Below are 16,234 nucleotides of genomic sequence, written 5' to 3'. Positions count from 1 at the left end.
CCCTTTGACATCAATGGCAAGGTGCCAAAATAATAAGACAAATTGTGTTACCTTCCTCTGATCAACTTGAAATTCTTGATATATATTCTACAAAACAAAGTTTCAACTTTTCAAGATCTATCTTCCATTTCTCTTTAATTGTATCATATATAGTGATAAGTGAACAAAGTGTATAAGATGCAACTTCAACTATGCTCAAGTCAGTATAAGCATTTTTTTCATAGGATGCCTTAGCCAAAAAATACTCCTCCAATTGCCTTTGCAAAATGACAACTTTAGGAGACAAATAGGATCTCTTTATTATATTCACCTTTTTAAATTCAATGCCTCTGATAGCATTTTGAACTATCTCCATTTCAAATTTAATGCCTTCAATAATAATGTTAGATTTTTGTAATTTAATTGTGATTGTTTGAAGCTCACTCATTCTGCATTTGATCTATACATCAAAATATGACAACTAATTTTATGATAATACACATTGCCCATACAATTTCTTCCCTTCATTGAAGCTCTTCCTTATTTCCTTTATGCAAAAATTCAAGGTATTTAAGTCATTCCTATCATTAGTGTACACTATGTGAAATAGTGATGCATCATGCTTAGTTTGAGCTTGCATTGAGGTAATATTAGAGAAAGTGGAAAATTATGCATCAAAATATCTCATCATCTCTTATGACTTCTTTGAATATCTGGTTATGTAAAAGTGATATGTACTATCTTCTTCTTTCTTTCCAAAACTTCTACTAATTTTCTTTATAAGGTCTTCACATACTTTTTCTTCTTTAGTAGCTTGCTTGAGGAGGTCATCAAACCTTTATGATCATCATCCACACGAGATACTATAGGAAATATAGTAACTGCTTCTATTTCTTAGATAGCTTTGGGAATAGATGTGCCTACATTTAGTTCATTAATTTTCTTATTTTCCTCCTAAATCCTTTTCTTTTTCTCTTCTTCTTGCATTCTTTCTTCCTTAGCTTTCTTTTCCTCCTCTTCTATTCTTTTCTCATATTCAACTTTCTTCCTTTCTCTCTCTTTCTTTCTTTCTTCTTCTTTTCTCTTGTCTTCCTTCTTTCTTTTCTCTTCCTCTATCTTTTTTTTTGTGCTTTCATCCTCTTCATCTAAGCTAGAATAAGTAGTAATATTTCCAATAATGTTGGTCCCATATTCTGCAAAAAATTCTCTTTAGCATCTATAGTTATGTGACTACTATCCACTTGCATGGATTTATTACTTATAACTATATGTGAAGGTTGGTTAATTTGCTAAGATTCCTCAACCACTTCTTCATCTTTAGTAGGTTTACTAGCCTCAACATACACAAAAATTTCACCTTATGGTTACAAACTTTCTTTAGTGGGATTTGGAATAGAAGTCATATACTTGAGTATGGTTCCCTTAGTTTCCTTATTTACTTCTTCATAATTTCCTCTCATAAGAAGAATTTATCTTCTCTTATTCCTCAACAAAGGTTTAGTACCTTTCAAAATCCTTTCTATATCCTTATCAGTGCTAACATCACACAATATCTTAATCATATTTTTTCTTAACTTCATATATTCCTCTATAACTCTTGTTTTCCTATTAAGTAGTCTATTGTACAGGTCTTTAGGAGTTTTTTTTGAATTCTATCAAACATTTTATTCTTAGGAGATGTTGTAGGTTCTTGCTTTACCCTTTCCAATCTCTTAGATTTCCTCTATGCAGATGTTATTTTTATCACATCTTCCTCAAGTTTTCTCTTATGCTTTCCAAGATACTCCTTAACTATTGTACTTTCACAACTATTGCATAGGGTATAGTAGGTATCTATAAAGTAGATACTACTACTATCACTCCTTATAAAGGTGATACAATGGCAATAGGAGTAGTTTCCAATACCTCTTATTAACCACTGGCCTTCATTTCCAAAGTTATACCTTTGATCTCATCAAATTCTTGTCTTTTCATAGTATGATTCCTTGAGAATGGATTCTATCCTTTTCTCCACATTCTTCTTGATTTTTTTTCCCTGAAGTTTAGAGTGAACTTCCTCCATCTTCTCATTATATTTCCCCCATCTAGCACATTCAGTATCTCATTCTGATTGCAATATTATCTATGCATAACCTTCAATGAGTTCTTTACTCATTTCATAGCTCATAGGTTCAATAAATTTCACTCTTGGTTCAACTATATCCATATAGGTTATATTAATTTCTACCATAGCAGGAGGGATTTTATATCTCTTCTTTATTTCCACTTGAAAACTCTTCGTTATTTTGTCAATGTCTCAATCTCTGACATCTTCAAGTCTAGCCCTATAACACTAGGTGACCATCTTCATAGTACATTCATTGCTATCTCAATTTGTCATTCTAAGAAATTAGTTTGTTGCACAGAGAAACAAATGTGTCAATAAAGGTTCAAATCTAAAAACTTCATTCTTAGATTTCTTCAACTTAGCAATGCTATCCAACAATTGCACTCTGACTATCTCACACATATTCACTTTTGTCTTTTTAACAACCATCACATATGTTGCATGTAGAAATCTTACTAGTACACAATTTACCCTTGAATTGTGATTGAGCTTGTATCCAATAATCTTGCTCAACACTCTAACTCCAATGTTCTCAATTAGGTCAACCTTCATATTTCTTCCATCAAACTTTGGCTCAACAACCTTCTTGACATTTCTATCATTTACTAGATTGCACACTTCATTGATTAGTCTAGTGACCTTATGAATTAGGTTATTATCAATCATAAAAGATATATCACCTACCCAAAACACCTCTTCATGTATTCTACTTAAGATAATCCTACTCCACTCATGATTATTGAATTTCATGTAAAAAATACACTTGATTAGGTTCTACTCATGCAAGTATGCATACTCAGGTTTAAGGGTTAGGTTTCCATTGCACATAACTCCTAAATCCTTGTGAATTTTTTTGTTGTCACAAAAGTTTGTACCCTTGCCTAAAGTATGACCTAAAGGAAAACTTGTGAAACATGGAAACAATATCCAAGTTGTGGGACTTGAACAATTGAGTCTCTAGAGAAGGACAACTTCCTCACTATTAGGGTGCACCTAACTACTCCTTAAGAGGAAAAGAGAGAAGGAAATGCATGAAAATCAACTACCTAATATAATATAAAGGGATGATACACCAAAATATTATGTTCAATGTTATCTCTGCCTAGAACTACATAGTTCATCAATATAATCTCAAAATACATAGATTCAATCATTGCTTAACTCAAAAAACATACATAGATCACAAACCAAAAAAATTCTCTAAGTAACTTCATTTGACACCATCAAAGGTCAAGTAGATACAATCATACAATTGAAAAATGGAGGAGAAACATCAACATAAGGCAAGAAGATATTGCACAACATATTAATGAATAAAGAGGTACAATAGAGAAGTATATTCATCCAAACGAAAAAGGAAATTATAGTAGCGAAGCATGCAATACAACTACTATAGAATTAGAGAAAAGACCAACCCCTAGAAGGGTTACAAAACTTGGTTTTATAGCTCAAGCATAACTGAGAAAGCTTCTAAAACTAAGCTACTATCTTCAAGTTGTAGAGAACAATCACTACCAATCCCTAGAAGATTTGATCAAGGTACACATCTATATGCAAAAAAAATTAATCTTTATGTGCAATTTGAGCCCTAAAGAGATAGAAACAATGGCCATAACTACTTTGGAAGAGTAGATGGATGAACCAAATAGTAGGAGGATAAAATCTACATTCATTGAGAATTGAGAAAACTAAATATAGTAGTTTCAAGTGATCAAGGTCCTATTCACCATTAAAGGGCCACTTAATAATGTGTTTGTGGATATGCTAAGTCAGCCATGTCATCAAATCAACTAGAATTGATAGTCAAACTCACCATGTGGCCCTATAACCTTTAAATATTCTACCACCTTGCCTAGTTTTTTTTATGTTAGGTTGACCTATTGACTGCACCTAATCACAACTTTGTGACTTATTTTCTTCATTAAAAACTTGGCTCTATGAAACCATGAGCTTCCTATTTATGCCTCTATCGCTTCTTTGCATCATGAAACCACTTTATTTTAGAAATTATCACAACCTTGTGATGACAATAATGTTGACCACTCTGCATCTTCACAACTACCAAGAGTTAACATCCCTCTAACCATATAATTTTATGATACCTCTCTTTTAACCGTATCACCCCATTGGAACCGTCAAACAAAAAATATGTTTGGAACATATGATGTTGCACCAATGACTAACTTAATTATTTTAACCTTACATTGCAACTTCATGAATTTAATTTTAACTCATACTTAACCCTTACAAGAGTGTGACAAAATAAATTGCCACTTTGTTGGCCAAACCTTGGTCAACTCTTAACTAAGTGTGATGGTGTGATCAAAACTTTGGATGACTATTATCACACTTCATAGCTTCACAACTTAAATGCCACTACAACTCAAACCATTGCGACTATGTGATGGACTATTCCCTTAATTATCAAATGCCCCTCACAGTCTTGCAATCTAAAAAACTAACCTCAATACTAACCTTGTAAAGGTGTGAACAAGACATTTTTCAACCTCACAACTCAAAATCAAGGATTCCCTTAACCATGTGTGATGAAGCAAAAATTTGATTAACTGGAACTATTGACTATTGCATTATCACAACTTGGAACTTTGAAGCTTTTCAAAGGAGTGATATCAATTAAAGCTAAGACGTGTTTATAAATGATACATTCCTTCAAAATTGGCCCTTGTGATGATGCAATGGAGTCTCTATGCACCTAGCCCCACCATAACATGCATTAAAAGATCATATTTCTACATTAGTTAAAATTTGTGCAACATCATAAAGTGGGAATACACTAGTTGTCGATCTAACAAGATCTAATGAGTGTAATTAAAATGAAGTTTTCTTGGCATAGTTAGCATCCTTGACCAATTAGACACTATCATTCTGCCAAACTGCTCTAATATATTCTTCTTTTTCAACTTGTTGTTGAGTCCGATCCCACCAAGCCCACATGGTGAATGCTCACTTTCCCACCTTAGTTAAACTTCCTGCATCTTTGAAAAGTAGGGAAAAACCAAGCATTAATCAATTGAGGTATGATGATCATGATTGATCTCGGGCCCCCTAGCTATTTCATAAGCCAAAATTGGTCTATGATGTTGTGACTGACTACTTCCTTTTCTTCACAACTCAAATTTGAATTCTTTCACTAATAGCTATAAAGCCACACTAATGGTTATCTTGATTGTGCCACACCCTCACAATCCATCTGATGGTTAAGATATATACTTGAGCGACAAGAAAATAAAAGGGAATTGCATTGTTGCAACCTAAGGTGCTTATAAGATGGCCATACAAGGAAAATAAATTTAAGACTTAGGGACATAAAAGTGGCCACAAAATGATTTAAATGAATAGGGCATAGGGTCAACACTTAGGTGAATGAACCTAACAAGGGGGACCAAACTTAAGTGGTGCATGGGTAATTTGGCCATTTCAAAATGGTAATGAAAAATTATAATGTGGAAGGGAGAGGGTAAAAGTATAGATCTATGTCACCTTGTAGGATACCAAAACATGTTTTTGTCAAATCTCATTTCTCTATCAAAACTCAATTTTTTTCAAAAACTAAAAATACCCTTTCATATATCTCAGATTCAATATCATCATTATATAAATTTCAAAATATTATAAGTCAATATTTTAACATTTCAGAAGATGCTCCCTAAAAAGGAAAAATAAATAGTAAATCATATAAAAATAATTTTATATTTTATATTTATTTCTAGAGGAGAGAGTTCCCCTCAGGAATATGTAATTTTTTTCAAAAAGGTCTAGATTTGATATGGAAGTTTTGACAGGAGGAAAAAACTATTGGATTCTGATAAGGCCACCCTTGAGTACTTATAACAAATAAAATATACATAAAAAATCATTATTATTATTTTTTTTCCCTAGCTATATATGTCATCATAAAGATATTTTCAAATTAGAACAAAAGAAGATTATTTGCATATACTTGTTTGATGGGAACTACACCCTATACTTTTTACAGTTGAAAAAGAGACTTCAAAATTTTTTTAAATGAATAAATTCTTACTCAAAAAAATTATAAAAATTATAGGCATAAAATTCATCCAATTCTTCACATTTTATCAATTTATATCATCTTCAAATTCTAAACACAAATATTATTTTTATGTCATTAAAGTTGAATAGTTACATTCTGATATCCTTTTTCTTTATAAAGGTGACTAGGTTTGTGATTTTACCCAAGAAATAGGGTTTTAGTTAGGCTTTAGCCACATGCCTAGCACATTGTGCATGCCTTGCTACCATGGATAGATATCTCTAGTCATATTTCAATAATGGCAACAAGGGAGAAAAAAGGGGGGCTAAAATGACTAACATTTTTGGTGACTTAGATAAGATGCTTGCCTGCTAAGCATGGACCAGTGGCCTTAAGGAATCCATTGGGTTATGGAGTAACAAACAAATGAGCCCTACTCTACATCAGAATTGTAACCTCTACAACTAATAGAAATTCAAAACCTTCTATTTCATAGAGAAATGGCCTATGCTTGTGCACTTCTTGGAAAACTAGAAACTACTCTATTATGTATAGAAACCTTTACCTTCTCTAGAAGCAAGGCTTAAGGTAAATTTCTTTGACTAGAATTGGTAGAATATCGCCATCAGGCCTAGATAACTAAAAAGCATTGGCCTCCTTATAGCTAATCATATTATATGGACCACTCCACATAGCATCAAGCTTGGAGTGTTTGCCTAGTTTAGATTTTTTTGCATCCCACTTGAGAACAAGGTCTCCCTCCTTGAAAAACCTATCTTTAGCCTTTCTATCAAGACTCTTTTTGACCTGTTGCTGATGTGTCTTAAGTGTCTACATGTCCTACTATCTTTTTTGTTATAGTTACATTAATTCTATCATCTTAACTATCATGGAATTATCTTCAATTATCTCTAATTGATGAGATAATTCAAGAGAGGGGAAGTCCAGTGAAATAAGAAGCCTTGCTTCTCTTAGGTGTATTCCTATAAGCCCAAAAATCCATCCTTAACTTTGAATGCCAACACCTCTGATTGTCACCAAATATCCTCTTGATAATCCTGATTAGGTTCTTGTTGGAGGACTTAGCCAAGCCATTCCCTTGGGGATAGTAGTTTGAGGGAGTGTTCAAATAGATACCGTGGTCCACTGCCTAGGAGAAAATTTGAGTTGCAACAAAGGATTAGGTATTATCTGATATTATTGTTGAAGGGACACTAAACCTGGTAATAATTCCATCAAGGAATTCCATGATTAAAGTCTTTGTGGCATTCTCCAAGGATAATTCTTTTGTCCATCTTGTAAAATAGTCTGTTGCAACTAAGATCCACTTATGACTAGAGCTAGAAGGTCAATTGATTGGACCAGTAAAATCTAACCCCCACTAGGAAAATGGTTGATGAACTTGAATAGGATGAAGGAGAAGAGCTACTTACCTTTTTTATCTGAGTAGAAATTACACTTCTTACATTTCCTCGCATATTTATGATAGTCTTTAAATAGGGTTGACCAATAATAACTAGCTCTCATTATCTTCATGGCTATTGTTCTAGCTAAGAAGTGACCACCATCAAGCCATCATGAAACTCTTTGATCATTCTATCCATTTGATTAGGATTAATGCATCTTAATAGGGCCCAATTTAAATCTCTCCCAAAGAGAATTCCATCCACCAGGATGAAAGGAATAGAATGAAATTTTAATTTTCTCCCTTTAGATCTATCTAATCCTTATGGATATCCTCCTCCAAATAAGAAAGTTATCATATCATGTATCCAACTATTTAGGTTTTCATCCCCCACTAGTTCCACATATTCTAATACTAGAGCAACCTCCTTAGTCATCTCATGGGATCAAATTCTTGATTTCAATGTCATACTCCATGACCTTGGTGATCCATCCAGCTCTTTTCTTATTGATATCTTTGTTCAAGAAGAACTCCTTCACACTTGCATGCAGAACTAGGAGAAAATGTCTAAATTTGTTTAAGGATCTTGTGACAGAAAGAATTTTTTTTTCCACATAACTATATTTTTCCTCATAATCCTTTAGCCCTTCACTAAAAAAGGCTATAGGTTCTTCTTCATCTAAATTATTCAACTATGTCAAGACAACTGATATGCTTGACTCACCCCGAAGGGTATAAAGAATAAAATCCTTACCAAAGTTGGGGTTGATAAGGGTAGGGGTTGATACCATTTATTCTTTGATCTCTTCAAAACTAGCTTCCCCTTTATTTGTCCAAAGTGAACACCATTTTATTTTTTAGCATGGATATGAGGGGCTTGACCATGGTAGAAAGGTTAGGAATGACACTTCTTACAAAGTTGATTCTACCAAGGAAGCTTTGTAGCCCTTTCTTATGACTAGGAAGTGGAAGAGAAAGGATTGTTTTTGTCCTTTCTAGATCAATGGTTAACCCATCCTTAGACATAATATGTACCAACAAATTTCCTTGACTAGTGGAAAATAAACACTTTCTTGGATTTAAGGATACACCATATTCCTTGCATTTGATGAACACCTGTCTTAGATGACCAAAGTGGTCTAGAACATTCTTTGATTAGATTATTATGTCATCAAGGTAGACCAACACAAATTTCTCAATCATGCTCTTGAAAGCCATCTCCATTTCTCTTTGAAAGGTAGCACCAATGTTGGTTAGTCAAAAAGGCATTTTTCTATAGGCATAAGTGCCCCATTTAGTAGTAAAGGCTATCTTGCATCTATCAATGTCCTAGACTAACACTTGGTTATAACCTAAAAAAACCCATCTAAGAAGGAAAATCTTTCAGAGCCACTAACCTTGGATAATATTTTTTCCATAGAATGGAGAGGATGGTGATCTTTGAGAGAGGCCCTATTTAGGTCTTTAAAATCTACACATAATCTAATTTCTCCATTCTTCTTCCTAACAGGAATAAGGTTGGCTACCCAAGAGGATAGTTCCTTTCTCATCATAGGCTCAACCTTGGGGTTGATAGGTCTTTTCTTTTGTCTAACAAGCTTTGAAACACTATTTAAGTCTATGGTATGTTGAAAGAAACTTGAGTCAAAACCCTTTAAATCATCATATGTCCATGCAAATACATCATTGGATTCTTGACATAATTGGGCAAAATTTTCTTGTTTAGCTTTAGAACATACCTTTCCCAAACTAAGAACCTTCCCATTGATAATGGAAACTGGTATGTGATCATCCTTATTTGCGGCTAGGTTTAGACCCCTACTCCTTGCTTGATCATCAAGACTGAAAATAATCTCTAAGGTGATTAGACCTTAAGGCAACTTGTTGGAGTTGAGGTTCATGATCTGATCACCATATTGGCTTTGTAGCTTATATTGATTCTTATTAAATAATTGATCTTCACTCTGTAGAAAGTTGACAATTTTCACATCAGAGTCAAACCCCTACCAATTAGCATGGTTATTTGGAACTACAAGTCTTACAACTAGTCTAATGTGTTTCTCTCTTTTTTCTTCAACATGCTTTGGTACATCATAATGAACACCTATTTTTTCAAGCCTATCAACATGTTTGTTTTCTCTTCTAGGAACACTTTGGATATTGAATGTTTGGAAGCCCTCTAATAGATCCCATACTCTATGATTGTATGATTTGAGTAGATTGTTCTTTGTAATGTTTTGGCTCCTTGCTTGGTTAATAACTAGTTCACTATCTCCAAAGACCTTTAAAATTTTGATTCCCATCTTTTGTGCAAGTTGGAGGCCTTGAATCAATGTTTAATATTCTACTATATTGTTAGCACAATTGAATTGGAATCTATAAGAGAAATAAAACTTCTCTGAAGTAGGGGAGACTAGCATCACACTAGCCCCTGAGCCATTCTTGTTTCTTGAACCATCAAAGAACATGCTCCATTTTCCATCAATGTCCTCTTTTATTTTCATGAGACTAGGAATAAGGTATTTAAATGGAGAAGATGAAGATGAAAAGAAGAAAAAAAAGTAACAAGGCAAGAAGGATTTCAAAAGCTACAAGGACTACAAGGATAAAGGTAAGAAGTCTTATATTATGGCTAAAGATTCTAATAGTGGTAAAGATGATGAAATGGTCTATATTGTTGTAAAAGATGAATTTGATGATCAAGATGATAAAATGGCACTTATTTCTCATGTTACCAAAATTGATACATGGATTATTGATAGTGGTTGTTCAAATCATATGACTAGTGAAAAAACAAAGTTTGAAGATATGGAACACTATGATGGTGGAAGTGTGATATTTGGCAATAATAAACCACGTTTCATAAAGGGAAAAGGGTATATCTTACTAACCAATGAACTTAGATGTGATAATGTTTATTGGATTGAATTACTGACACATAATCTACTGAATGTAGCTCAATTGAATAAAATTTGGTTCAAGGTAAAATTCATGAATGGGAAGGCCAAGCTACTAGATGGAAAAGGAAATCTAGTTGGGTTTGGTAACCAAATAAAAGGTTTCTTATTCTACCTAGATCTTAGTGAAAGTTCATGTTTCATTTCTCAAGTAGAAGAAAGTTGGTTATGGAATAAGAGGATGTGTCATGTGAACTTTAATAATTTGATCAAGATAAGCAAAAAAAAAAGTGAGAGGCGTTCCTAGTTTGAGGAAACCTAACATGGGCCTGTGCAAAAATTATCAAAATGGTAAGATGGGAAAGACAAGTTTCAAGAGAAAGAATTATCATTCTAAAGAAGTCTTAGAGCTAATTCATATAAACCTTTGTGGAGCTATTGGAATTGAGAGATATAGTGGATATAAGTTCTTTATTTTATTTGTTGATGATTTTTCTAGAATGATGACCACAAAGTATTTAAAAGATAAATTTGAAGCTTTCCAAAAGTTTAAGTGGTATTTGGAAAGATTAGAGAAGGAAATAGGAAATAAGTTGAAGGGTTTGAGATTAGAAAAAGGTGGTGAATTCATTTCTAATGTGTTCAATTAATTCTACTCTAAAAAAGGAATCAAAAGACAAGTATCAGCCCCTACTACACCTCAATAGAATGGTATAGCTGAAAGGAGGAACAAATCGATCATGGATTGTGCAAGAACCTTGATGATAAAAAATAATGTTTCCATCAAATAATTGTTAGTCTCAGATTGGGTTTGACAATTGAGTATCAACACACTTAACCAATTCTCAAAATGATGCCAAGTATAATATAGAAGTTGAGCTACACTGTATGTTGAGCTAGAGAATTCAATAGGTGTCAAGTGAACTTCAGGTGTTGAGTGATGTTCAAGCGTCGAGTCACTATAGATGTTGAGTCACTATAGGTGTCAAGCAAAATATAGATGTCAAGAAAAATAGAATTGCTACAAGAGTCGAGTGAGACAAAATTCCTCTATGTGCCAAGCATCAACAATTAGTAAGTGTCGAGTAACACATAATCAAAATATGAGTTTAAGCCTTCACAAACTCAGATGTAAACCATTTTTGAAGGCAAAATAGGATGAATCTCAAAGGATCCTGATGATAAGATCAAATCTTTTGCATTACCTATGTAATCAGTGTGCAACCAATAAGAAAAATGGAGAAAGCATGCAACCAATAGGAAAAGTGCAAGAATTGAGTAGGAAATGAAGAGTAAATATTAACCATAGATTTATACCTAACCTAAGTCTTTGAAGTCTTTAAAAGGAGGACAAAACCCCCATTGTATATGCATATGTGACAAGTGTATGGGTGAATTACAATGAAGTGCAGAAGGGTGTAAAGACTTAGAAAGAGTAGAACAACATTGCAGAATCGAGTTGATCAAGAACAGAGTATCAGAGTTTCGAAGAGTGACATATTAGATCAAGCAAGGATCAGAGTAGATAGAGCTGAATAAGGATCTGGGATCAATAATTAAGGATTGCAAGTCTTTAGGTCAAGACTTTCTAGTACACTCTAGAAATTGTATTAGGAGTAGAAATCCTATGATGATAGGTTGGTTTAATAGCCATGTTGTAAGCCTTTAGACAAGGTGCTAAATCCTTTAACAAGGTAACATTCTAAGTGAATGTTTGTAAATCCTTTAACCAGGTCACTTTTAATAGGGTGTAAAGTCTTTAATAGTATAGGCCTTTCATAGGCTAGACCATTGGAAGTGGTCAAACTTTGTAACCTTGAAAAAGTTACATATTGCTACAATGATACTTTGTGGCTGTCATCCCCACCCCAATTTCACCTTCTCATTTTGGAGGGTTTTTGGGTTACCAAATTTGTGTGTTATTTGTTTTCATGTATTTCTTTACTTTAATATTTATTAGATGAATTAGATACATGTGAATGATATTAGTTAAATGGTTTTGAAAAGGTTAAAGTTAGTTACTTCTGATTCACCCCCCTCTCAGAAGTAAATCTTCCCTCTTGTAAATTCTAATAATTGGTATCAGAGCCAAGTTCTCCCAAGGAGGAGCCTTATAGCTTGGAGAGTAGATATGGAAATAGAAGTCTAAAAACTTGGGAAGATCATAGAGAATTAAGCAATTGATATAAAATTTTCTTTACATACTTTGGAAGAAGCTAGAGAGGAACTAAGAAAATCCTTAAAGAGAAGAAAAGAGATTGCCATAGCTGAGAATGATAAACAATACAAGGAGATTGACACCTCAAAAATATTTTAAAAAGGGGATTCCAGAGAGTTTGATGTAGTAATAGTAGACCTGATGGAGAAGAATAGAGCTCAAGTAGAAGAAATCAGAACACTCAAGCTTGAACAAGAGTCACAAGACATGATGCTCTGTGAAGTGACTGAATAGAAGAAAAGAGCCATTGAAGATAGGGCTATGCTAGAAGAAGACGAGAAATATTGCCAAAAGATTGGAAGAAAAGTCAATTGAGCTTGCAAGAATTTCAAACATGTAGCAAGAATTTCAAACATGTAGCTTGCAAGAATTTCAAACATGTAGAAAAGTCAATTGAGCTTGCAAGAAAGTCAAAACCCTAAACCAAATGATAAATGCACATTATGAACTGAATGTCAAGGACATTGAGATCTCTACACTAAAGATGAAAAATGACCTAAAAAGAGAGAAGGAGATTGTAAAGAGCTTCAACAAACCTAATGAGGCCATCAAGTACTTTGAGCGGCTAATAAAATCACCAAGGGCCAGCAATGATACTTCAAGACTAGGATACATCAGCACTAAACAAGGAGAGTCATCCAAGACTGCAAAAGAAAAGAGTAACAAAGGTAAGAATGCTAAACCTACTTGTCATTTTGGCAGTAAAAAGGGACATACCTCTAATATATGTAGGAGCAAGAATGCCCATTAGCATGACAAACCTAAAAATGTGAGTTACTATCATAAGTGCAACAAGAAAGGACATCAAGCACATAACTATAGGACTAGGACTATCAAAACACCAAGATTTGAAGGACACTACTACAATTGCAAGAAGTATGGACTTAGAGCTTCTGAGTGCATATCAAAGCCTATGTGGACACCAAATCAGCTAGCAAGAAGAGATAACCATGGACATCACTATAATTGGGACTATAACACTAGGTACAACTATCATTACTGTTATGAATATGGACACATTCCTAAACACTACATAAGGACACATTTCAGTGGAAACTATAGTAGATAGTTGAGCCAAACCACATGTTTTAGTTGCTTGAAGACTAGTCATGTCAGTAGGAATTTCCCAACAAGGACAAAGGCACCTCATTCAAAGAATAATAAGGGAAACGAGAAGGTAGATGTTGAACACATCAAAGGAGAAATGAATAAGACATGAAAGAAGAAATATTGGTGTAGCGCATCAAATGAAGGGATCACTTCACCTAACAGGTTAAGTGGTCACACTTCATCAAACTAAGAAAAGAGAAGGTATGAGGGACTGATTTACAAAGCTTTATCATACATCAGTTCCTAAATAAAGAAAATACTGAAAAAAAGAGATCAACAGGATTAGAGATACAAAGTCAAAACTTCAAGTTTTCATTAGTGTTGCCAAGTTGCCCTCAGATGTTGAGTAAAATCCTAGTACATGAAAAGTTGATTGGCAAAAACAATAGAAGCCAAATGATTCATTGCAACCGAGTTTGTATTGGAAGCTGAGTGAAGAAGAAAATTTAGTTTAAGCTAAGTAAGGGATGTGGAGTGGTTGAAAATCAATGGAAGTTGAGTAACGCAAAAATCTTTCAAAAGCTAAGGGGACAGTTGTAAATGCACTAAGCATTAAATGCAATGAAAATAGGGTATATTATAGTGTTTTCAATCATTTTTCCTCATTGAAAACAAAGAGCAAAGATAAGAAAGAGCATAGAACAACTCCAAAGTAGAGAATCCAATGTTTAAGTAGATTTCAACAACATTTCAACATGAATTCATTGATTTTGAGGTATTTACATTTGTGCCAAGCTATGTAGTTTCATATTTTCTTTGTGTACAAACCCTAGATTGCAAAAATGGCTTCTAGTTCTAGGAAAACATAGGAGAAAGAACCATTTGAGATCTAGCTAGTGTCCAATTAAGTAAAACAACTTGATTTCTGCCCACTCCCTAAAGTGGTGTATAAAAATGACCCAACTAGAGCACTATCTATCATACCCCCTAAGGTAGTTATGGTTCAAGACATTAGGAGATGTTACAATTGCAAGATTGGAGTCATAGGTGACATTGAGATGAGGGAAGCCTATGAGAGACTATGTGATAATGGAGTTTTGATGAAAGTAGGCAATTCCAATAGAAAAAAATACTAGTGCCAAGTGGAACAAGAGAGGGATTCCAATAGATACCATTCAAGACCCTCTTGTTGATTTTTCTATTAGGGTTATTTCACATAAATTCTACCAATTCAACAAACTTAACAGTGTTCCTTGCATGTAGTGGATGTAGGCTACAAATTGCTAAAAAAGGATCATACTTATGATCTTGCAAAACTGCAACTACAACAAATTAATGAAAATTTAGCAGCAATAAGAACCAAGTGAGCCCAATGTAAATTTGGTGCTATTTTGATTTTTATATTATTTTCTATACATAATGAGCTTCCTTCTTTTGAAAAAGTTTTGTGGAAATCTAAAAGGTCAATAATAGCTCAAGTTAATGAATACATAGAGTAGATGTGAGCTAATTTTGAGACTCTCATTACTATCTATTTTGAAGACTTCAAGAAGTTAATGAAGAAAAGGCTAAGAATACCATTGTCATTAGTAGAGAAACATGTAAATGATGTATGCTTTAGATGTTGACTATAAATACATTCAAGCTGTCATACCAAGATTTAGATGGTTAAGACCTCTTGGCTATGAAATAAATATAGATGACGCATTAGCAGTTATAACTACCCTACTAGTTGAGGAAGTGGACAAGAGTGCACCACATTTTAGAACCTATGATGTGGTCAAGTCAAAGGTGGATATGGAACAAGGTCAAGAACCACTTGCTCTAACCCAAGGAATGGGGGAGGATGATAAAGAAGAGGAAGATGCTAAGTAAGAAGGACCCCCGGCTGAGCCAAAGAAAAGAAAGGCACAAAAATAGCTAGTTGCACAACCAGAGGGGAAAAAGAAGAAGGCAACAAAGCCAAGCCCAGCCAAGCCAACTACAAGGCTAGATACCAGGGCAACAACCCAAGTGGAAAAATAATAGGACAAACAAAAGGAAATAGAGCAAGGAGGATCTACAACACCAAAGAAAAGAAGAAAATATGTTGCACCTCAAGAATCAAATGAAGAAAGGACAAAATCTGATGATGAAAAATTTAGATTGGTAAGACATTCTACCAAGTCTAAACTAGAAAATATTTTTAATAACATTAGAGACAATGAAAATTTAATTGGTTTGAAGAACATTTATTTCAATAAGTGTTCAAAGGAACAAGAAAACATAGTGGAAGAATCCATCTACACTATGATGGCTAAGTTCAAGACCACCCCACTTGAACTAGACAATTCAATGCCTAAGGAGCTAAGCTCCATTGTAGAGAATAAATGGCATGACTACCTTAAAATGGATAAAGAAATAAGGGAGTCTAAATTATCTCATGTAATGCTAGACGTTACTAAAAGTCAAATAACTAAGGCTAGTAAGAAACATGGGAGCAAATGTACACCCAAATACAAAGCCTTCTAAATTTTGCAAAACCAAATTGAAGATGTTGTGCAAAAGTCCACAGAAATGTGGAAAA

The sequence above is a fragment of the Cupressus sempervirens genome, chromosome 2 (assembly GCF_028749045.1).
Source record: "Cupressus sempervirens isolate cs-2001-9-10 chromosome 2, ASM2874904v1, whole genome shotgun sequence".
Classification (NCBI taxonomy): domain Eukaryota; kingdom Viridiplantae; phylum Streptophyta; class Pinopsida; order Cupressales; family Cupressaceae; genus Cupressus; species Cupressus sempervirens.
Note: the sequence above shows the minus strand (reverse complement) of the source record.